Below are 26141 nucleotides of genomic sequence, written 5' to 3'. Positions count from 1 at the left end.
TGGAGCCTTGTCATGGACCATTTTCTTCAACTTCCACCAAAGATTTTCAATTAGATTGAGATCCGGACTATTTGCAGGCCATGACATTGGCCTTATGTGTCTTTGTTCAATGAATGTTTGCACAGTTTTTGCTCTATGACAGGATGCCTTATCATTGTGAAAAATGTTTTCATCATCCCCAAATATCCTTTCAATTGCTGGGATAAGAAAAGTGTCCTAAATATCAACATAAACTTGTGCATTTATTGAAGATGTAATGACAGCCATCTCCCCAGTGCCTTTACTTGACATGCAGCCCCATATCATCAATGACTGTGGAAATTTACATGTTCTCTTCAGGCAGTCATCTTTATAAATCTCATTGGAACGGCACCAAACAAAAGTTCCAGCATAATCACTTTGCCCAATGCAGATTCGCGAATCATCACTGAATATGACTTCCATCCAGTCATCCACAGTCCACGATTGCTTTTCCTTAGCCCATTGTAACCTTGTTTTTTTCTGTTTAGGTGTTAATGATGGCTTTCACTTAGCTTTTCTGTAGGTAAATAACATTTCCTTTAGGCGGTTTCCCACAGTTCAGTCACAGACGTTGACTCCAGTTTCCTCCCATTCGTTCCTCATTTGTTTTGTTGTGCATTTCCTGTCTTAGAGACATATTGCTTTAAGTTTCCGTTCTTGACGCTTTGATGTCTTACTTGGTCTACCAGTATGTTTGCCTTTAACAACCTTTCCATGTTGTTCGTATTTGGTCCAGATTTTAGCTGACTGTGAACAACCAACATCTTTTGCAACTTTGCGTGATGATTTAATCTCTTTTAAGAGTTTGATAATCCTCTCCTTTGTTTCAATTGACATCTCTCATGTTGGAGCCATGATACATGTCAGTGCACTCGGTGCAACAGCTCTCTAAGGTGTGATCACTCCTTTTTAGATGCAGACTAACGAGGAGATCTAATTTGATGCAGGTGTTAGTTTTGGGGAGGAAAATTTACAGGGTGATTCCATATTTTTTTCCCACAGAATTGAGTGATTGCATAATTTTTCCCCTCTGCATGGTCTAAAAAAATAACCATTACTGACTACCACATTTTTTGATCTTGATTTCTTTTAGTGTTTCTTAAAGACAGAAAGATGCCATTTGAAATGACTTTAGATTTGTGCCATGTTTCTGATCTGCTTTTTTCTAAAAAATTAAACAACTGAATGAACATCCTGTGATTCCATAATTTTTGCCAGGGGTTATAAAAGAAGAATATATATATTCATATAATTGAAATGACTTGTTATAGAAAAATAATAAAATTAGTTTTGTTCCTGGCAGATGGCTGTACCTGGAGCTCGGGGACAAATCTGATATTTTCAAATTTTGTATCAGATAATTACGGTATCACACCAGATAAACGTGAAGAAAATACCTTTGTCCCAGAAGTACCTCCTGTCCCTCACAGAAAACAGCTATCATCTGATCCTTTACAACAGGTCCTTTCTTCTACTTCATCACAGACCGATATGGAAAACATATGTCACACAAGGGGTGTGGAATATCAAATGGCTCAGATAGTGGAGAAACCATTTTCATGTACAGAATGTGAGAAAAGTTACAGTTTTAAATCAAGACTTGTTGCACATCAGAGAAGTCACACAGGGGAGAAGCCATTTTCATGTTCAGAATGTGGGAAATGTTTTAGTGAGAAATCCATACTTGTTAAACATCAGAGAAGTCACACAGGAGAAAAACCATTTTTATGTTCAGATTGTGGGAAATGTTTTAATCAGAAAACCAATCTTATTACACATCAGATAATTCACACAGGGGAGAAGCCATTTTCATGTTCAGAATGTGGAAAATGTTTTAATCGGAAAACAAATCTTGTTACTCATCAGAGAATTCATGCAGGGAAGAAGCCATTTTAATGTTCCAAATGGAAAAATATTTTTTTTTTGCAGTAAACAGTCTTATTACACATCAGAAAACTCACACAAGGGAGAAACCATTTTCATATTCAGAATATGGGAAATGTGTAACAGAGAAATTTTGCCTTTTTAAACATTAAATAACCCACATGGGGCAGTAGCCATTTTCTTTTCTTTCTCATTGACAATATGTTCAATCAGTGATGACAGCCATCCTGGGCCAAATGCAGCAAAAAGGGCTTAAACCATACTACCATCACTGTGTTCCTCAGCTGGTATCAGGTTTTTATGCTGTAATTTGGTGTTTTTATCACTGCAAACATAATGCTTTTCATTTAAAGACAAAAAAGCTTTATTTTAGTCTCATCCACAAAATATTGGTCCATGACTTGTCATGTAATATTGAGAAAACTGCTTTAACTCTTGTTATGTTTGTTTTTTTCTTCCCCATGAACTGCTCTAGTCAGGTCCTTCCACAACATTTCTATAGTACACAGGTCATAACTGTCACTTGTCACTTCTTGACTTTTGCACTTTGGGTTGTTGTCTTCCTGCATGACTGACATTCACTTCAGTTTCAGCTTATAGACAGATGTCTTGACATTTCCATCAATAGTGGCAAGTTGTCTTGGCCCAGATGTAGCAAAACAGGTTAAAGCCATGATACTTCCACCACTGTGTCCACCTTCTGGCTAGTACAGGTAATCTTAAATAAACTGGAGATGGGCAGCAAGGTTCTTTTTGGAGAGTAGAGGCTTTCTCCTTGAAATCTTGTCATGCACACTATTGTTGTTTAGTGTTGTTCTAATGATGGACTTTAGTTGCTTGGAGGTCATCTTGGGTTCCTTTGTAAACAATTATACGTTTTGCTGTTGGAGTGGGGTTTTTTTCAGTCCACTACTCCTGGGACGGCTCATTATGGTCTTGAATTTCCATCATTTGCACACAATTTGTCTGACTGTGGGTTGATGGATTCAAATTCTTTAGACATGGTTTTGTAACGTTGTTCAGCCTGATGAGCAACAACAACTCTTCTCCTGAGGTCCTCCGAAATCTACTTTTTTTTATGCGGTGATACATTTCCACAAGCATATGTTGGGAAGATCAGACTCTGATAAATTCCATTTCTTAAAATAAAACAAGCTGCCCACTCACAACTGATTGTCATCCTATGGATTGAAAACACCAGGCTAATTTCACCAGCAATCTGCTAATCAGTTAGGTTCACATACCTTTGTCACTCAAAGTTATGTCAAATTGGATCATTTTCTTAAATAAATAAAATGACAAAGTTTAATGTTTTTGAATCATTTGCTTGATTTGTTTCTCCTGACCTACTTTTAGGGCTTGTATAAAAACTTGATGTAGCTTTAGGTCAAGTGTATGTGGAAATATGAAAAATTCTTAAGAGGTCACAAATTTCAAGCACCATTGTATATAAAATATTACATTTTCTATATACTTTATAACTGCAGCTCTGCTCTATCTAGTATGTCCCATTCAACATCGGCCATAGAGAGATGCTGCTATATATGATTGGGACAGTTGCTGAAGCAGCCATCCAATGCCCAGCTTGTCTCATCTAATTAATATAGTGACCAATTAGATAAAACCAGGTTCATGCAAAGAAATCTTGGCTATGCTCCTAGAAAAACTACAAATTGGAAATCCACCCCTACACTAATTTCCTCAGGTGTCAGCTGTACATGGCAGCTGACACCCTGTGGTATCGGCCCCAGGTGCTTTTGAAGCCGATCAGGGTCGATAAAATCCTTAAATACCGCTGTTAATCGTGACAACGGTATTTAAGTTGTTGTAAGGGCTCACAAGACCCCATTAGTAACCATCGAACCCCCGCGATGAGAACCGCCGGTCTTGATGGTTACCATGGTACCCTGATGTCCCCAGGGTACAGTGGCCTGTGAGATCCAGCTATAAGCTGGGTCTCACAGGCAGTAAGTGAGATAATGACAGTCTCATGCACTGCTGTACACAATTACTGCAGTGTATGAGACCAGTGATCAAAATGAAAACAGGAATGACCCACTCAATAAAACTGGTACGTTGTTTATTCTGTGTGGCAAACTCCATAAGAAAAAAAAAAATGCAAAAATGTAACTTTTTCATCTTATGGACTTACAAAATGGTGAGTAAAAAGTGATCAATAAGCCATATTAAAAAAAATGGTATTGTAACAATTATGTGGGTACTATGGAATCTGATTGCATGGGATAAAACGAATCTGAGACCAAAGCTGAGGCAAACAAGTGTATTTAACAACATAAGAAGTGGAAACAAAACTAACAGAGATCTTCCTGCTATTGTAATGAAGTGCACAGCACACTATCAAAATGTTCAGCAAACTAGCAAGACCCAAACACTAATACGAACCAGTCCAGCAGTAATATGGCGCAGGAGTTCGCATGGCACTTAAACATGGAAGTCCAGCAATAATATGAGTATGAATGCACCCAGCACTTAAACATGGAAGTCCAGCAATACTATGAGTGAGAATGCACACAGCACTTAAACGTGGGAGTCCAGCAATACACAGGTGGAGCGTTAGCAGGAGAAGGTCTTTAGATGTACCTTTAGGGCTGAAAAGTCCCGCTCAAGTCCAGCATCGCAACCCAACAGACATAGTCCAGGAAGAAATAATGGTGTCAGAATTTCTTACTGACCATAGCAGTTCCAGAGGCGAGTAGCTCCACACCAGAAGTCTAGACAATGGGTAATCCTGGTCAGGATCACGGAGCAGCACAGAGTACTCAAGGTAGCAGAATGTGGAGAGGTAGAGCACTGAGTAACGAGCAGCAGCAACAGCAAGGTGTCCAGAAGAAACAAGCAGAAGCTCAGGAGCCAACAGCAACAAAATACTCAGGCAAGGAGGATCTCCCGACCTGGACTTAAATAGCAGGACAAACACTAAGTTCCAGGACAGGGCGATGTACCAGACTCCATTTTGGACAAGGGCAAAACAGGCTCCAAGTAACATCCAGAATCCTTACAGGTATAAATGAAAACACCAAACCATCCCGCAAAAAACAAGCTCTAATATGACTAATTCGGCAACAAAAAAAAAGTTACAGCCCTCAGAATATGATGATGCAAAAACAAATCATTTTTGTAAAACCTTACTGGGCACAATGTATTCGGGCGCTACAATATATGGGGATTCTTTATTGTATGGGGGCATAAGGTATGTGCACTAAACTGGCATATTTGCAATTCTCCCAAAAAAAGTCTGGCATGGATTTTACAAAATAGTCACTGCAGCCGTAGATTAATTCATTGAGAGATGCAATTTCTACAACGGGGTAACTTTTGCGGTCTTTCTGCTGTTCTGGCACCTTTTGGGGCTCTGCAAATGTCGCCCATAAACTATTCTACCAAAATCTATGCTCCAAAAGCCAAATAGCACTCCTTCCTTTTCAGCCTTGACGTGTGGCTTAACAGTAATTTCTGACATGTGGGGCATCACTGTGTTCATGAGAATTTGCGCAATAAATTATGTGGTCCAGTTTCATAAATTAACGCTTGTGCACCTAACAAATTTGTAGCAAATACAAAACTTACATTTTTACCACAAAAATGTCATATTTCCACATATCAATGTTATAAACTTCCGTGAGGCACCTATGGGTTCAAAACACTAACTACACCCCTAGAAGAATTCCTTAGGCAGAATATGGGGTCACCTGGGGTGTTTCTACTGTTCTGGCACCTCAGGGGCTCAGCTAATGGAGCCCACAATCTATTCAAACAAAATCTGCATTTTAAAAGCTAAGTAGGGCTCGTTCCCATCCAATCTCTGCAGTGTGCTCAAATAGTTGTGAACAACCACATATGGGGTACTGCCACATTCAGGAGAAATTGCATAACAACTTGTGGGGTCCAATTTCTCCCACTACCCCTTGTCTAAATAATACATTTGGTGCTAAAACAGTATGTTAGTGGAAACAGTGTATTTTTTTGCTCTCACATCTAAATATTGTAAAGTTTCGTGAATCACCCGTAGGTTAAAAATGCTCAGTACATTCCTAAATGAATTCCTACAGGGGTCTAGTTTCCAAAATGGGGTCACTTGGGGGGTTTCTGCTATTTTCGCATGTCAAATGGGACAAAACATCCACTATCTATTCCAGACAAATAGCACTCTTACCTTTTCTAGCCCCGCCACGAGCCTAAACAGAAGTTTTTGACCACATATGGGGTACTGTCACGTTCAGGGACAATTGCATAACAAATAGTGTTGAGCATTCCGATACCGCAAGTATCGGGTATCGGCCGATACTTGCTGTATCGGAATTCCGATACCGACTTCCGATATTTTTTCAATATCGGAAGTCGGCATCGGAATCGGAAGTTCAAAGTTGATTGACAGCCTGACGTCATCATGATGCGCGGTGTGTGCGCATCATGATGCGCCATCATTTCGGGCCTTCCGGGGGTCTCTGCCGGCCTGCCGGGGGGCTGTGTGGACTGCCCGGGGTCTGTACCGGCCTGCCGGGGGGCTGTGCCGGCCTGCCGGTGGTCTGTGCACCCTGTGGGGGTCTGTACCGGCCTGCCGGTGGTCTGTGCACCCTGTGGGGGTCTGTACCGGCCTGCCGGGGGGCTGTGCCGGCCTGCCGGGGGGCTGTGCTGATGTCCGGGGGTCTGTGCAAGCATCGTCCGATGGGACTACAAGTCCCATCTGGCGATGCCTGCTACCATGACAGTGATTGACACATTAGCCAATGATGGGACAGTAGTAGTCCCATCATCCGGCTAATGTGTTAAATGTTAAAAAAAAAAAAAAAATACTACATACATACTACATGCATGCTACATACATACTACATGCTACATACATACTACATACATACTACATACATACCACATATATACTACATACATAACACATATATACTACATACATACTACATACATACTACATACATACTACATATATACTACATGCATGCTACATACATACTACATGCTACATACATACTACATATATACTACATACATAGTACATGCATGCTACATACATACTACATGCTACATACATACTACATATATACTACATGCATGCTACATACATACTACATGCTACATACATACTACATATATACTACATACATACTACATACATACTACATGCATGCTACATACATACTACATGCTACATACATACTACATATATACTACATGCATGCTACATACATACTACATGCTACATACATACTACATATATACTACATACATACTACATACATACTACATGCATGTTACATACATACTACATGCTACATACATACTACATATATACTACATGCATGCTACATACATACTACATGCTACATACATACTACATATATACTACATACATACTACATGCATGCTACATACATACTACATGCTACATACATACTACATATATACTACATGCATGCTACATACATACTACATGCTACATACATACTACATATATACTACATGCATGCTACATACATACTGCATGCTACATGCATGCTACATACATACTACATACATACTACATGCTACATACATAAAACATATATACTACATACATACTACATACAATACATTCATACAATACATACATAGACATACAGTACATATAACATAGAGTAACATACTTACCAATACTTGTCACATTGTTCCCCGAAGCCATTGTCTTTTACGGAATAAATATTAACATAACAAACCACAAAAATACTCACCCACGATCCGAAGCAGTCCACGAGTGTGTCCCACGACGATCTTGGGTAGAGAACTGCAGCATCAGCTGTTGCTGCCGTTCTCTACGGGCTGCAGGAATCCAATGACGGAAGGTAGGTATCCTTCCGCACTGTATTCCTCCGCCACTTAAAAAAAAAAAAAGTCCCTAGTCTCACTTTATGCCATTGCTGTGTGGGAAATGGCATAAAGTGAGACTAGGGACTTTTTTTTTTTTTAAGTGGCGGAGGAATACAGTGCGGAAGGATACCTACCTTCCGTCATTGGATTCCTGCAGCCCGTAGAGAATGGCAGCAACAGCTGATGCTGCAGTTCTCTACCCAAGATCGTTGTGGGACACACTCGTGGACTGCTTCGGATCGTGGGTGAGTATTTTTGTGGTTTGTTATGTTAATATTTATTCCGTAAAAGACAATGGCTTCGGGGAACAATGTGACAAGTATTGGTAAGTATGTTACTCTATGTTATATGTACTGTATGTCTATGTATGTATTGTATGAATGTATTGTATGTAGTATGTATGTAGTATATATGTGGTATGTATGTAGCATGTAGTATGTATGTAGTATGTATGTAGCATGCATGTAGCATGCAGTATGTATGTAGCATGCATGTAGTATATATGTAGTATGTATGTAGCATGTAGTATGTATGTAGCATGCATGTAGTATATATGTAGTATGTATGTAGCATGTAGTATGTATGTAGCATGCATGTAGTATGTATGTAGTATATATGTAGTATGTATGTAGCATGTAGTATGTATGTAGCATGCATGTAGTATATATGTAGTATGTATGTAGCATGTAGTATGTATGTAGCATGCATGTAGTATGTATGTAGTATGTATGTAGTATATATGTAGTATGTATGTAGCATGTAGTATGTATGTAGCATGCATGTAGTATATATGTAGTATGTATGTAGCATGTAGTATGCATGTTGCATGCATGTAGTATATATGTAGTATGTATGTTGCATGTAGTATGTATGTAGTATGTATGTTGCATGTAGTATATATGTAGTATGAATGTAGCATGTATGTAGTATGTAGTATGAATGTAGCATGTATGTAGTATGTATGTAGTATGTATGTAGCATGTAATTTTTTTTTTTTTTTTTACATTCAACACATTAGCCGGATGATGGGACTACTACTGTCCCATCATTGGCTAATGTGTCAATCACTGTCATGGTAGCAGGCATCGCCCGATGGGACTTGTAGTCCCATCGGACGATGCCTGCACAGACCCCCGAAGCCTGCACAGCCCCCCGGCAGGCCGGCACAGCCCCCCGGAGCCTGCACAGCCCCCCGGCAGGCCGGCACAGCCCCCCGGCAGGCCGGCACAGCCCACCGGAGCCTGCACAGCCCCCCTGGCAGGCCGGCACAGCCCCCCGGCAGGCCGGCACAAACCACCGGAGCCTGCACAGACCCCCTGGCAGGCCGGCACAGCCCCCCGAAAGGCCCGTACAGACCCCAGAGAGGCTGTACAAGGGAAAAACAGGATTTTTCTTATTCCGATACCGGAAGTCCCATAGACTTGAATGGGACTTCCGGTATCGGAATCGGCGATACCGATACTTTTTTTTAAGATCGGCCGATCCATTCCGATCCGATACTTTGAAGTATCGGACGGTATCGCTCAACTCTAGTAACAAATTAAGGGGTCCGTTTTCTCCTATTATTCATTGTGAAAATTACGGGCTAAGACAACATTTTTGTGGGAAAAATTTTTTTCAGTATGACGACCTAATGTTATAAAATTATGTGTACTACCTGTGGGTTCAAAATTTTCACTATACCGCTGAATAAAATTCTTGAGGGGTGTAGTTTCCAAAATGGGATAACTTGGGGTTTTTTCACTATTTACATTTGGATTCTCCCTGAAGCAGTAGTCAATAAAAATTGCCCCTCTATTTGGGGGTCTTAAAAGATCATTTCCCATAAACTGTAAATATGATACGTTCCCTCCATGAACAGTATTCATATGTTTGGCCAGGGAGTTATCTCAACCATTACATATATCCTCAAGGTGTTCTCCCACCCGTCTGCGGAGTTGTCACGTGGTTTTTCCCACATATATCCCTTCCTCATCTACACGTGACCTTATAAAGCACACCTTTAGCCTTGCAATATATAAAGTCATTAATGTTATATTCGCTCTGTGTGACCTGACTGGTAAGGGCTCATACTCACTTGCGAGATACTCGCACGATTCGCATGAAAACCTGGCACTGCCACCGGTACTCGGACCGGAGTGTGTGGCTACATGTATTTCTATGCGGCCGCACGCTCCAGTCCCAGTGCTGGCGGCAGTGCCAGGTTTTCATGCGAGAGACTTGTGTGAATCTCTCGCAAGTGAGTATGAGCCCTTAAGGTATTTCCAATATCCATAATGGGACAGACAACACATCCTTTGCATTTATAGCAACCTTTTGGTCTCTTTGATAGCCATGTTTCAGTCGTCCGCCACAAAGTGGCTATGTGCTATTCGGTTCTTAATTGATCGATTTTTTTTTAGGGGTGTCTCCAACCAGATCCCCCACATTCTTAGCCCATGAGAGGAATTGCATTAGGATAGGTCCCAGCAGAGAGAATCGCCTTATCGTGGCTGCTGGGCACACATGAATTGGACGATTTATGTGCTAAGTATTCTCATTTTTTCCTATTTTCTAGAGCAGAAAGGCAATTCAAATTTCATATATTTCATGTGTGCATGCTATAGCGGAACAGAGTCCTACTTTATTTGTTAGTTATACATGGAGATGGATACTGTTAGTAAGCACCTAACACACCTGTTTTCTGTTTGGAAGTGACGGTCAGTTGTTTGATATTTATAAGCCATGAAAATTAAAAATCAATTTTTTTCCACAAAAATGTTCTTTTAGCCCCAATTTTTTTATTTTCACAAGTGTACCAGGAGGAAATGGACAATTTCTCCTGAGTACGCCAGTACCTCATATTTAGGAAAACTACCTCTGGGTGAATGACTCTTACGAAAAGGAGAACTGTATGACTTTTTGAATTAAAAAAATGTCTGTAATCGATAGCGAATGCTAAGACCCATTTAGAGAGCCCCTGATGTGCTTAAACAGTGGAAGCCACAGGTGCTTCAGAGACGTTTGTAATGTAAAGCCGGGAAAATAAAAAATCACATATTTAGCACAAAAAATGTTCTTTTAGCTCCAAATTATTTTCACAAGGGTAACAGGAGAAAATGCACCATATAATCTGTTGTGTAATTTCTCCTGAGTACAACAATACTCCTTATGTAGTCGTAAACTACTTTTGAGGTACAGTGCAAACTCAGAAGGGAAGAAGTGTTATACTGGAGTTCAGATTTTGCTAGAATGGTTTGCAGGTGCCATGTCACATTGGCAGAGCCCCTGGGTAGCCAGAACAGCAGAACCCCACATAAGTGAAGCCACTTTACAAATTACACCTTTCAATAAATTCATATAGGGATGCAGTGAGCATGTTTACAACACGTGTCTCAGAAATTTATACCATTGGGTGGTGAAATGTGAATAATTAAAACTTTTACTGCTAAAATATTGTTTTAGCCCCAAATGCTTAATTTTTATGAGGTTTAGTAGGAAAAAATGGACCTCACAGTTTGTTGTGCAATTTCTCCTGAGTACGCCAATACCTTACATGTAATTAGGAACTACTTTTAAGGAACAATGCAAAGCTCAGAAGGGAAGTGCAAATTTTACTGTTATGGTTTGCGGGTGCCATGAACCACTGAGAGAGCCCATAAGGTGGTACAACAGCAGAACTCTATAAGTGACCTCATTTTCCAAACTACACATCTCAATTAATTGATCTAGGGGTGCAGTGATCATATTGACACCACGGGTGTGTCACAAAATTTGATACCATTGTGCAGTGAAGAAAAAAATACTGTATACTCGAGTATAAGCCAACCCGAGTATAAGCCGACCTCCCTAATTTTTCCACAAAAAACTTGGAAAACTTATTGACTCGAGTATAAGCCTAGGGTGGAAAATGCAGCAGCTACTGGTAAATTTAAAAAATAAAAATAGAGGCCAATAAAAGTAAAACTAATTGAGACATCAGTAGTTTAAATGTTTTTGAATATCCATATTGAATCAGGAGCCCCATAAGATGCTCCATAGAATAATATGCCCCATATGCTGCTCCATAAAGGTTATGGCCCCATAAGATGTTCCATAGATTATGCCCCATAAGATGCTCCATAGAATAGGCCCCATATGCTGCCCCCATAAGATGTTCCATAGATTATGCCCCATAAGATGCTCCATAGAATAGGCCCCATATGCTGCCCCATAAGATGCTCCATAGATTATGCCCCCATATGCTGCCCCCATAAGATGCTCCATAGATTATTCCCCCATATGCTGCCCCCATAAGATACTCCATAGATTATTCCCCTATATGCTGCCCCTATAAGATGCTCCATAGATTATGCCCCTATATGCTGCCCCCATAAGATGCTCCATAGATTATACCCCTATTATGCCCCCATGTGCTGCTGCTGCATTTAAAAATAAAAAAATGACATACTCACCTCTCCGTCGCTGGGGCCAGGTGCTGGTAGCTGAGATATTCACCTGTCCCCCGGTCCATCGCTGCTTGCTGCTGTCTGGCATGTCATCTGTCAGTGATGTTCAGAGTACTGCAGGGGGCGCGGCGCACTATCCACATCACCATGCCCTCTGCTGTCTGAACATCACTGACAGATGACATGCCAGATAGCAGCAAGCAGCGATGGACCCTGGACAGGTGAGTATCACTATACTTACCCATCCTGGTACGGGGCGATCTCCCTTCCTGCCTTCAGCAGTCACATGGTACCGCTCATTGCACTCATGAATATGTGCATATTCATGAGTGTAAGGAGCGGTACCATGTGACCGCTGAAGGAAGGATGGGAGATCGCGGAGAAGCTGGGGGCTGCGGAGAAGCTGGGGGCTGCAGAGACCGTGCCAGGATGGGTAAGTATGACCTGACACCCCCGCCCCCCTGGTGTATATGATTCGAAAATAAGCCGAGAGGGGGACATTCAGCCAAAAAAAATGGGCTGAAAATCTCGGCTTATATTCAAGTATATACGGTAATTACATTTTTACCACAAGAATTTTGTTTTAGCCCCAGATTTTACATTTTCAACAAGAAGTTGGTAAAAATGGCACCAAAATTTGTCACACAATTTCTGTTGAACGTGGAAATACCCCATATATGGCTGTACAGTACTGCTTAGCCACATGGTGAGACTAGACCTCTATTTGCCTCCTGGTGTGCAGATTTTCCTACAATAGTTTGCGGACTCCATATACAGAGCCCTTAAGTGCTAGAAGAGCAGAATCCCCCCTCAAGTGATCCGATCCCATTTTCCAAATTATACCCCTGGAAAACATGTGGAAGATAAATGTGGTTTAAGCACACTGTGGGGCTCAGATGGGGAGGGGCATTTGTATTTGGGAGCGCAGAATTTGCTGGATCTCTTTTGGGGGGTAAGAAGCCATTTCACTTTTCCAGAGCCTTTGTACTACCACCAATACGGATGCCCCTATATTTCAATTAACAAATGATGGACCTGAGTGTGGAATCTTTTATTGGGTACATTTTACATAACGTTTGGATCACATTTATCCCTATGCCCTACGCGGAGTACTTACATTGGGGTTTCCATCTAAATCTCCAAATGACGTGATTCAGATGAAACCCCCGAGGGATCCATTCATTATAATGAGGCAACAGAGTTATTCTGGACTCCGTCAGGCCTCTGTTCAGCAGTGTCCTTCTTTTCACAAGTGCACAAAACTGTGGTTGACAGCTCTATTATGTAATCCTAAAAAGATGGACACCATCAGATCATAGGCCCAGACTATGTCCACAGTGCGTCCATCTGCCTCATTATAGGGAATCTTCCACCAGAGGTTCTGTCTGAATCACATATTTCAGAGATTTACACTGAAATCCCGGTGTAAGCGCTCAATGCAGAGCACATGATAAATGTGTACCTGTCCTTACTGCAATCTTTAGGAGGCAGAATGAACAAATCAGTCATAGGTGAAGAATTGGTTTTATATCTTTTTTATGCCGTTCCTTCATGCAGGATAAGTGATGATACGACTTTATTCTTGGGGTCGGTGTGATTACAGCGATACCAAATTTATTGTGTTTTTTTTATGTTTGGCAACTGTCTCATGCTAAGGCTGTGTGCCCACGATGCGATTTTTAAGCATTTTTACCGCGATTTTTGGCACGAAAACGCTGCGAAAACGTTTAAAAATCTTGTACAGAATGCACCCCATGCATTCCTATGGCATTCCGCACATGCCATGCTAATGCTGCGCTTTTTTCCGCGGCGGAATCGCAACGCGGAAAAAATCGCAGCATGCTCATTCTTTTGCGTGGAATCGCAAAGAATTGCCGCGATTCCGCACCCATAGGAATGCATGAGAATCGCTTACTTCCCGCATGTGGCTATGCCCACCATGCGCGACGTTAAGCGTCTCATGTGCGGCTGGTACCCACGGTGTGGAGGAGAGGAGACTGTCCTCCAGGCCCTGGGTACCATACCCCTGTAAAAAAAAGAATAAAAAATAAAAAATCGGGGTATATTTACCTTCCGACGTCCCGCGCTGCATTCCCGGCCTAAGCGTTCCCAGTAATGCCTTGCGGCAAGGCCCTGTAATGACGTATCTCGCGTGACTCTAGCGGTCTCGTGAGATCGCTATAGCAACACGAGACCAACGTCATCACAGGTCTCACAAGGCATTACTGGGAACTAGAGTTGAGCGAAACGGGTCGAAAAAATTCAAAAGTCGCCGACTTTTGGCAAAGTCGGGTTTCATGAAACGAAACCCGACCCTAGGATGAGGTCGACGACTTACGCGCCAAAGTCGCGTTTCAAAAGTTTGTTTTGCACTCTTTTTCAGCCAATCAGGATCCACGGACACTGTGGGCAACGTGATGACATAGGCACGGGTCACCACCATCTTTCTGAAGGGCATGCAAGTGATTGGCTTGCTTTGGGGGGCGTCACAGGGGGTATAAAAGGGCGTGCACGGTGACCGCCATGTTACTCATGCTGATCTCAGAATAGGGAGAGCTGCTGATGATGATGATGATGATTTTGTAGGGAGAGCGTTAGGCAGGGAAGAAGACACCAAAAACTGCTTCTGCTGCTAGCGATTTTGCCTGTACAACACACCAGTCACTGTGCAGTGCAAGGGGAGGCTATATAGTGGTGTATCAGTGGTGTTGGTTGTTGGGCTGCCTTCTAAGGCTTCCTGACATTCCTGCATTGCTGTTTACCCACTGCTCCGGAAACTGCTTTTTTAAAAGCAATCCCAATTTTTTTTTTTGTCCTGCTGAGAAGAAGAAAAAAAAACTGCTTCTGCTGCTAGCAATTTTGCCTGTACAACACACCAGTCACTGTGCAGTGCAAGGGGAGGCTATATAGTGGTGTATCAGTGGTGTTGGTTGTTGGGCTGCCTTCTAAGGCTTCCTGACATTCCTGCATTGCTGTTTACCCACTGCTCCGCAAACTGCTTTTTTAAAAGCAATCACAATTTTTTTTTTTGTCCTGCTGAGAAGAAGAAAAAAAAACTGCTTCTGCTGCTAGCAATTTTGCCTGTACAACACACCAGTCACTGTGCAGTGCAAGGGGAGGCTATATAGTGGTGTATCAGTGGTGTTGGTTGTTGGGCTGCCTTCTAAGGCTTCCTGACATTCCTGCATTGCTGTTTACCCACTGCTCCGCAAACTGCTTTTTTAAAAGCAATCACAATTTTTTTTTTTTGTCCTGCTGAGGTACTGAGCGTGCATTTTTTCACACCATACAGCGGTGTACGCTCCTCACACAGTACCGTGTAACGGCTGTTATCACAGCCACAGTGAAGCTATCAGTGAGTCACTCTGTGAGAATAAGTCGAGGACATGTTCCGTTCTTACAGACCTGCACTCTAGGGAGATTCCAATTCTGCCCAATTCTACATACGCCTTGTAGTTTGTGATACACTAGCCAATTTCTGCCTGTGACAAAGCGCTCAGATACTCAGTGGGCCTCACACAATCCATAAGTGTCCAGTGTCCACAAGTGTGTGCAGAAATTCAAAATCTCCCTTATCCTCTAGTCACTTTGGTCACAGCTCTGCCATCGAGCCTGTGACAGAGCGCTCAGATACTCAGTGGGCCTCACACAATCCATAAGTGTCCAGTGTCCACAAGTGTGTGCAGAAATTCAAAATCTCCCTTATCCTCTAGTCACTTTGGTCACAGCTCTGCCATCGAGCCTGTGACAGAGCGCTCAGATACTCAGTGGGCCTCACACAATCCATAAGTGTCCAGTGTCCACAAGTGTGTGCAGAAATTCAAAATCTCCCTTATCCTCTAGTCACTTTGGTCACAGCTCTGCCATCGAGCCTGTGACAGAGCGCTCAGATACTCAGTGGGCCTCACACAATCCATAAGTGTCCAGTGTCCACAAGTGTGTGCAGAAATTCAAAATCTCCCCTGTCCTATAGACACCTTGTACCTTGTTTTACATTACTATATAGTTTGTTGGATTTTGTCTACATTTCTACCAAAAATGAGGAAGGCTGGTGGAAGAGGCCGTGGAATTGGGAGGGGGTTGGCAGCTGGTAATGATGGTGTTGGTGGTGGATCTGATGGTAGTGGCAAGAGCAAAATAGGACCGAATGCAGGAGGTGTTGAGCCTGCATCATCGTCTGGCTACATAAGGCCTCGAACGCTTAGTTTTCTAGGAGTTGGCAAACCGCTTTTAAAGCCAGAGCATCAGGAAAAAGTTTTGTCTTACAATGCTGACTCAGCCTCCAGCTCTATTGCCTCCTCTTCTTCAGTTGTAAAAAGTAAAAGCACTGAATCGTCATTGGAGGCTCATGTTCATGAACCACACCTTTCCTTGTGTCCTTCACCCCAACCAAGATTGAAGGATGACGCAGGCCATACTACTGATTACTCCATGGAGCTGTTTTCACATACCATGCCTGGATTATCAAGTGAAATGGTGAATTACCCAGGCCAAGATGAATCTGACATGGAGTGCACTGATGCACAGCCGCTGATGGATGATTCTGCTGGTACATTCACTCAGAGCACTACATTGTCCTCGCAGTGTACAGAGCCAGATTCTGACCCTGATGAGACTCAGGTGCCCCTTCCCGCACACTATACCACCATACACGGTGACACAGAGGAAGGTGCACATGACATAGAAGAGGAGGTGATGGATGACCCAGTTGTTGACCCAGATTGGCATCCATTGGGGGAAGAGGGTGCTGCTTCCAATAGCTCAGATGAGGAGCATCCACAGCAGACATCGACATCGCAACAGCTGTTATCTGGCAGGCCCGGAGCACTCCAAAGACAGGTTCCAAACATCAAAAGAGTTGCTGGACAGCTTGTCCAGATGGTCAAAAGATCACAGCGTGCTAGGCCGCAAAATGTCTGCCAAAGTAGGAAGAGTGCAGTGTGGCACTTTTTTGAACAAAATCCTCATGATCAGGCCAAGGTTATCTGTAAGAAGTGCGCAAAGACCTTTAGCCGAGGGAAAAATCTGAAAAATTTGAATACCAGTTGCATGCTTAGACATTTAACCAGCATGCACTTGCAAGCGTGGACACAACACCAAACCTCAAGTGCCACATGTGCAACTGATCACAACGAAGGTAGTCAGCAACGCTACATTGTTTCCCCCACTGTAAGCCCACCGGTTAGCACAGCAGCAAATGTTGAGGTGTCATTGCAATGCCACAGCAGTCAGGGAATCCCACTGTTATATCAACGAAAGACTGATTCTAGGCCATCAGAAAGAACAACAACTCCATCACCATCATCAACCCTCTCTCAGTCCGCCCTGTCCACCGCTACTTCCACCATATGCAGCTCTCAAGTCCAGCTCACCCTCCCAGACACTATGAGTAGGTCAAGAAAGTACTCAGTCTCTCATCCGCGTACACTGGGTTTGAAAGCCCACATTGCCAAACTAATCTCGTTTGAGATGATGCCCTTTCGGTTGGTGGAAAGCGCAGCTTTCCGCGAACTCATGGCCTATGCAGTACCACGCTATGACCTACCCAGTCGCCACTTCTTCTCTCGCAAAGCCATCCCAGCCCTCCACCATCATGTGAAAGACTGCATTGTCCATGCACTCAAGCAGTCAGTGAGCGGAAAGGTGCACCTCACAACTGATGCATGGTCCAGTCGGCATGGCCAGGGCCGTTACGTGTCCATCACTGCGCACTGGGTTAATGTGGTGGATGCAGGGTCCACAGGGGACAGCGGTGGTGGGACAGTGCTGCCTAGCCCACGGTATAGGAAACAGTTGGCTGTAGGCGTTCGACCCTCCTCCTCCTCCTCCCCCTCCAGAAGCGAAAGCTTGTCCACAGAGCGCAGTCGTACGAGCACTCCATCTGCAGCTGCCACTGTCGCACACGATGTGTCCTCCTATCGAGTAGCTAGTGGAAAGCGTCAGCAGGCTGTGTTGCAGATGATGTGTTTGGGCAACAGACAAACCGCCGAGGTACTGGCCGAGTACTTGAAGCGACAAACTGAGTCATGGCTGGGCAGTGTACATCTTGAGGCAGGCAAGGTAGTTAGTGATAACGGCCGTAATTTTGTGGCAGCCATAGCCCTTTCAAAACTCAGCCACATACCTTGCTTGGCTCACACCTTGAACCTGGTGGTTCAGTGCTTCCTCAAAAATTATCCGGAGTTAACAGCCCTGCTCCAGAAGGTGCGAAGACTGTGCGCGTACATCCGCCGGTCGCCTGTACACTCCGTTCGTATGCAGAAGCTGCAGCGATTGCTCCACCTTCCCAACCACCGCCTCATTATCGACATTGCAACACAGCCCAGCATGGTTTATAGCCCCCCCCAGAATGGTGTAATACAGCCCAGCATGATATAATACAGCCCAGCATGGTATATAGCACCCCAGAATGGTGTAATACATCCCAGCTTGGTATAATACGGCCCAGCATGGTATATAGCCCCCCCAGCATGATATGATACAGAATGGTGTAATACAGCCCAGCATGGAATATAGCCCCCCCAGCATGGTATGATACAGCCCAGCATGGTATATGGCCCCCCCAGCATGGTATGATACAGCTGAGCATGGTATATAGCCCCCCCAGAGTGGCCCCACAGTCCAAAAAAAAAAAACACACTCCTCACCTTCTCCTCGTGCCCGCGCTGCTGGCTGCTCCTGTCTCTTCCTGCTCTGTCTGGCACACAGTGAGAGCGCAATGACGTCAGCGCGCCCCCGCTGTGTCAGAGGCAGAGCGGGGAATGATGGGAGAGGGAGCCTCAGCTGACGCTCTCTCCTCCATCACTGCCTCCTTCAATGCGGCGGCGGCGGGAGTCGGCGCTGGGGGCAGGCAGGCCCCCCTGCCTCACAGGGGCCCCATAGCGGCTGTGTGATGTGCCGCTGGCTGGGGGCCCCTGGAGGAGCAGGGGCCCAAGGCAGCTGCCTGGTCTGCCTGCCCCTAACGCCGGCCCTGCCCAGGGCACATGAAAACCTGGAGCCAGCCCTCCCCCCCCACAACTTTAGCCAAATAACCCCCATTTTTCAGTGCGTAACTTGTATTATGAAGTTAATTAAGGTTGACAAGCTTAAGTAAGAAGAATTGATGCTTTTGGCATTCAAATGGGCACTGTAGGTGTGTTTCCTGTCCTCCTCTCACTGCCGACTTTTATTCCCCATTGACTTACATTGGGTTTCGTGACGACCCCGACTTTTCCCTATAATCGGACGATCTTGCTCGACCCGACTTTTGGAAAAGTCGGGTTTCACGAGACGAAACTCGACCCTAAAAAACCAAAAGTCGCTCAACTCTACTGGAAACGCTGAGGCCCGGGATGGCAGCGCGGGACGTCGGAAGGTAAATATACCCCGATTTTTTATTTTTTAATTATTTTTTACATTCTTTCTTTTACTATTGAGGCCGCATAGGCGGCCTCAATAGTAAAAACCTGGTCACACTTGTCAAACACTATGTTTGACGAGTGTGACCAACCTGTCAATCACATTCCAAGCGATGCTTCAAATCGCTTGGAAAGTGCTTGAATATTGCATGCGAAAATCGCGGCAAAATCGCGAACATAATCGCTGTAAAATCGCGCAGAAAAAAACGCGCGATTTCTGGGAAGGAGTCCGGTTTTCATTGTCCGGATTTAAACGCTACGTGGGCACATAGCCTAAAAGATGCTTTTTATTGCAAAAAATAGTTTTTGCCTCAACTATATTTTGAGCGCTATAGTTTTTCAATATTTCTGCCGACAGAGTTATGTGATGGCTTGTTTTTTGCAGAACGAGTTGACTTTTATTGTTACCATTTTTAAGAACATAATATTTTTTGATTGCTTTCTATTATGACTTTTGGGAGACAGAAGGAACAAAAAAACAGCAATTAGGGAATTGTATTTTTTTGTTTTTTTGTTTTTTTTTAATGCCGTTCCTCATGTGGTAAAATTGATAAGGCAGCTTTATTCTTCAAGTCAGTATAATTACAGTGATACCATATTTAGATAATTTTTTATGTTTGGCGCATTTACACACTAAAAACTATTATATAGAAAAAAAAAATTTTTAAACGCTTTATTCTAAGAGCTATAACTTTTTATCTTTATGCTGAGGGTGCTGTATAGTCTCTTTTTTTGCGGGTCAAGATGATATTTTCAGTTATACCATTTTTATTTACATTCGTCTTTTTGATCACTTTTTTTGCAGCAAGTATGTTGTAAAACCATGGTTTGCTGCCTTTTTTATGGCGTTCACTGAAGGGGTTAACTAGTACAACAGTTTTATATATTGGGTTGTTCCGGACATGGCGATACCAAATATGTGAACTTTTTTCATTTATTTTTTTACATAAAAATGTGTATTTATTGGTATTTTTGTATTATTTTTTAAAAATATTTTTGCAATTGTTTTCTTTTTTTACTTACCATTTATACTCGTGTATAAGCCAACCCGAGTGTAAGCCAAGGCACCTAATTTTACCACAAAAAAATAGAAAAACGTATTGACTCGAGTATAAGCTGGGTATACATTGTCCCCTCATCCCCATTCTGGTATGCTGGGTCCCTCATCCCCATCCTGGTATGCATGACTCCTCATCCCTATCCTGGTATGCGTGGCTCCTCATCCCTATCCTAGTATGCATGGCTCCTCATTGCTATCCTGGTATGCATTGTCCTCTCATCCCTATGCTGATATGCATGGCTCCTCATCCCTATCCTTGTGTGCTTGGCCCCATCCCTATCCTTGTCTGTGTGGCCCCATCACTATCATTGAGTGCATTGTCCCATCCCTACCCTTGAATGCATGGCTCCATCCCTATCCTTATATGCATGGCCCCATCCCTATCCTTGAATACGTGGCTCCATTACTATCCTTGTATGCATGGCCCCATCCATATCCTTGTATGCATGGCCCCATCCCTTTCCTTGTATGCATGGCTCCCTCCATATCCTTGTATACATGGCTCCATCCCTATCCTTGAATGCATGGCTCCATCCCTATCCTTGTATGCATGGCCCCATCCCTATCCTTGAATACATGGCTCCATTCCTATCCTTGTATGCATGGCCCCATCCGTATCCTTGCATGCATGGCCCCATCCCTATCCTTGTATGCATGGCTCCCTCCCTATCCTTGTATGCATGGCTCCCTCCCTATCCTTGTATACATGGCTTCATCCCTATCCTTACATGCATGGCTCCATCCCTATCTATGTGTGCATGACCCCATCCTTATCCTGTTATGATTGGCCCCCATCAAAAAACAAACCATTATACTTAGTCTTGTTCTGGTGCCAGCAGCTGCCTTATGCTTGTAAATAGCACATGGCAGGGACGTCATGCGCTGCTCACAAGCAGAGCATAGCTGCTGGAATACTCACCTCTCCCCACTCCGGAACTATGCGCAGTAAGTATTCATTACTCGCTCTTTAGTAGCGTGGACAGTGTCAGCTGCCGAGCGGTCTTGTGTGCCGCTACTTAAGAAATATGAATATTCACCTCTCTCTACTTCCGTGGGCATGGAGAGAGGTGAATATTCATTTCCATTAAGTAGCGTGCACACGTGACAGCCAGCAGCTGCAGAAGCTGGCTTCTGTGGCTGACACAATGCGCGCTATTACAGAGAAATAATATTCACTGCCAGTGCAGTGAATATTCATTTCTCTTTAGGCCTGTTTCACACATCAGTTTTTTCTGTCAGTCCGCTATTTTGGAATAGAAAGAAAGAAACGGGGGACAGCGGATCGGCGGATGTACGGATCCGCCGATGGTAAAAATTTAAAGGAACCGCGGCAGGAAAAAATAAAAATACAAAAAAATTAATACCGGTCATCTCGCGGGATGGGGCTGGAGATCGTGCGGTCATCTCGCGTGATGTGGCTGGAGATCGGCGGTCATGTCACGCGATGTGGCTGATCGCGCGGTTATGTTGCGGGATGGGGCTCGCGTGACCATGTCGCGCGGTGTGGCTGGAGATCGGTCATCGCGCGATCAGAGATGGGGGTTGGAGATCCCATCGCGTGAGAGGAATGGAGGTTGCGGGTAAGGAGAGAGAGAGAGAAATTTTCAACCAGGAGCGAAACTTTTTTCGGGGGTAAAAGGCAAAAATGCGGATCCAGACTGCAAAAAAACGTTGCATGGTCCGTTCGGTGATCTCTGCGGACACAAAAATTTTGGCGGATCCGCAGAAATATGGATGCAACGGACAGTCATCAGTCAAAATCCGCCGATAATGAAAGTCTATGGGGAAAAAAACGGATCCGCAAGGAAAATTGGCGGATCTGTTTTTTTCACAAAACGGCACATCTTGACTGATTGTGAAAAACTGAAGTGTGAAACAGGCCTTAGCAGCGGACAGAGGCTTTAGTCACAGCAGCCAGCTCCTTCCTCCTGTGACCCACTGCTACACCTCTGCCACTCCCCTTCCATGTTCTGGACCCTCATTCGAGTATAAGCCGAGTGGGGTGTTTTCAGCACAAAAAAGTGCTGAAAAACTCAGCTTACACTCGAGTATATACTGTACTCCCTCTATGGGACTTTCACTTTTTTTTACTTTGATCTTTGGGACCATGGTCTAAAATGCTTTCCGTGGCCTGGTGTGGTGACTTGAGTCATCAAAAATGAGACCCCACAATAACGTCACGGGGCGACGATCTGAAGGGAAATGGAGCCCCTCCCTCTCCCTTCCTCCTAAAAAATGTGATTGTAGAATTTAGGGGGTTAAACAGACAGGGGCGGTGCTGGCACTGTCCCTGGCTGTTACTATAGAAGCTCGGCCACTAGTAGCAGCTAGTAGCATTGAACTTCTGCTGTGATCGGGTGTAAGGTGCTGATATTTCAGCACCTGCGCGATCATGCTGTGATTAGTCAGATCGTTCAGCTGCTGTGTGCCACAAACTGAAATACACAGCAGTCCGGGGCTGGCGAACATTTCTGTTGTAATTTTTGCCACTTTTGGGGACTAAAACATAATGAATTTGTCATGCGTGCTTGGCCATGCTCAATTTGAATTTCACGCACATTTAAAAATGCTTAAATTGCCAAAATTCATAACATTTTCTAAGCTAATTATGAAACATTTCAGGTCATTTTACAACTGAAAACTGGGAAAAACTGTGATGAACGAGGGACCAAGTGTCCAGAACTGTAGTCACAATTCTGCTTGTTGGTGGCAAATAAAAATCCCAGTGGGAGCATCACAGAAACATGAACAGAAAGGATCCTCTCTATACACATGGCTTTATTCTGTACACGTTGTACAAACGCGGCTCCGCTCTGTACACATTATACATACACAGCTCCGCTCCGTACACATCGTACAAACATGGCTCTGCTGCGTACACATCATATACACGCAGCTCCACTCCTTCCACCTCGTACACACGTGGCTTCTGTACACGTCGCACAAACATGGCTCCCCTCCGTACACGTCGTACACAAGTGGCTCCCTTCCGTACAGGTCATACACACGCGGCTCCGCTCCATACACGTCGTACACACGTAGCTCCCCTCCATACACGTCTTACACACACGACTCTCCTCCGTACACGTCGCACACACGCGGCTCCCTTCCGTACATATCATACACACGCGGCTCCCCTTCTTACATGTACACACGCGGCTCCCCTCCATACACGTCGTACACACACAACTCCAGTCTGTACACACGCGACTCTGCTCCGTCCACCATGTACACGCGCGGCACCGCTCCATACACATCATACACACGCAGCTCCCCTCCGTACAGCTTTCCCTACTTTGCTGAAGACTGCTTCCCAGCTTCTTCCTGGCCTAACCCGCAGGGAGATCTTATAAGGTAGTTACATCCTCTACGCACCGAAGTTCGTGTCCTACGCGTGGGACAGCTGTCCTGGGGGTAAGCTCCCCCTTTCCTTGAGGGAAGTACAGTCTTTCTCTTATTAGGCTTCAGCCGAAGAGACAGTCTCTGCTTTTCCAGCAGAATGGGCGCAACAAAAACAAGAGTCCATAAGCTTCAGATAAAATACCCAGCTCACAGTCCTCCAGGCCAAAACAAATAAACATAAAAAAAACAAATGGAATGTCCTCATGACCAGTTTTGGCCACGTAACTCCCCCATCCTTTGATAGGATAACATCAGGGCTTTTCCTCTACCCTGAAGGATGCAGAACAGTCCTTCAACAAATTCTATAGATAGCGCAACGTGCGCAACACTTTTTTTTTTTTTTAGCAAATGGACAACTTTTTCAATGGCGTGCTTTCCGTGCCTCTTTCGTCAGTTTCCATGCCCTGGTATGGTCCGAAGAGGATCCTGCAGCCGCAGAGTCCAGGGACTGCCCAGGTGTAGTAGTTCCAGCGCAAAATTGTGACATGGACGGGAGTGGGTTCTCTGCCGCATGGGCCGAACAAGAAACGTTCAGCTTAGCACTACTACTAGCCACCGGTCGGGTCCCCAGTGGCTACACGACAGGTCCAGAGGACCACTTTTTGATTCCTTCAACAGGAGAATGGGCTGACCCCACAGGAGCCAAGGTGCACTTACCACCTCTCAATACAGCATCTGGCACTCACCAGTCCCGCAACAATTATCTTCTTCTACATTTGCGCGGTCTGGTTCCCAGAGATGTAATACTGTTTCCGGCCTAGCTTCTGGCACGGGTCCCTCCGGGGCAGTCACCACTTCCATTCCTCTGATTTCCAACTCCCAGCAACTTGGTTCCGGTTCCTGGCAAGTCTTCATGTCCTTCTGTGACGGCGCCTAACATCGCAAATGTCCAGACTCCATCGGGGAAGGCTCCACTTGCCACTGATATTCCATCTCTGGAAGAAGGCGTTCTGGTTCACGCTTCTCCAGTTCACTGACCTTCTGCGGTGAGTGATGTTGTTCGCGGCCGTACTCCAACCTCTCTTCTGTGCCCCACCCGTTTACAGGTGGAACCGCCTCTGACAACTCCACCCATTTGTTGTTAGTCAGTGGCAGAGGGTGGGATTTTCTCTTCTTCATCCGCACCCACCAGGGGCGGACTGGGGAATATTGACAGGCAGTTTTTGGTGCCAGGGAACGGCTGCTCTGGGGCATATTGACAGGCAGTTTTTGGTGCCAGGGAACGGCTGCAACGCCCACGAAAGACGCAGTTCTTGTTGTCTCCTTCATCACCATCTCCCGCCAATTACACAGCCGCCATCTTTGTCACAGTAATGGTGTCAGACTCTCTCATCAAATAAACCAAGTCCAACTTGGTAGTCAAGTCCGGTGTTGTCACAGAATCTTTAGCAGTCAAAACCAGTGTTTCGTCCATGTTTACAAAATCTTTTCTTTCTCCAAATACAGCAACCACTTGCTCCTCTTCCTGGTCATCTTTCAGGGGCATAGCAGTCGCACACACAACATCATTAACTCTTTTCTTTGCGGGTTCTCCGCATTGCGAGGTAGTCGCATACTGCTGACCACGCCAAATGTAAGGGTCGGCCAGGACTATAGTCATGGCCAAAGACACTAAAGCATCAGTGTCCAGGCCTTCCCTCACAGAAAAATACAATCCACTGTACAACCTACCTGCGTCTCCGAGTTCGGGTCCCAATGGGCACTTCCCAAGGGACGATGGCCCCTCTCTGAGGTGACTCCCAGTAACTGAGACACAGCCATGGTAACTTGAACGGTCTCTTTACTGACAACTTCACACAATATATCCACAGTTGGCACATCATTGATAACATATCCGTCTTTACTTGCTTCCTCAGCTTTCCCTACTTTGCTGACACTTCTATACGGCACATACCCTGACCGAACCGTCTTAGACTGCTTCCTAGCTTCTTCCTGGCCTAACCTCACCATTATGACAATTCCTTCTGCCTGTGTCTCCCCAGGCTTGAAATCATCCGTCACCTGGTTTAGTTGCCTCTGGAAAAGCAGCCGACCCGTTTTTACCGCTCCCTGTGAAGCTCCAGCATCCTTATG

The 26141-nt window shown here is 44.4% G+C and overlaps 1 pseudogene; it reads left to right on the top strand.

Annotated features, from left to right (window-relative positions):
- Positions 1-26141, top strand: part of LOC141074238 (uncharacterized) — a 78578-nt pseudogene that overhangs the window by 27385 nt on the left and 25052 nt on the right.

Source organism: Dendrobates tinctorius, unplaced genomic scaffold, assembly GCF_039654945.1.
Source record: "Dendrobates tinctorius isolate UK_male_01 unplaced genomic scaffold, ASM3965494v1 ptg000014l, whole genome shotgun sequence".
Taxonomy (NCBI): domain Eukaryota; kingdom Metazoa; phylum Chordata; class Amphibia; order Anura; family Dendrobatidae; genus Dendrobates; species Dendrobates tinctorius.
Note: the sequence above shows the minus strand (reverse complement) of the source record. Positions and strands in the feature narration are given on the sequence as shown.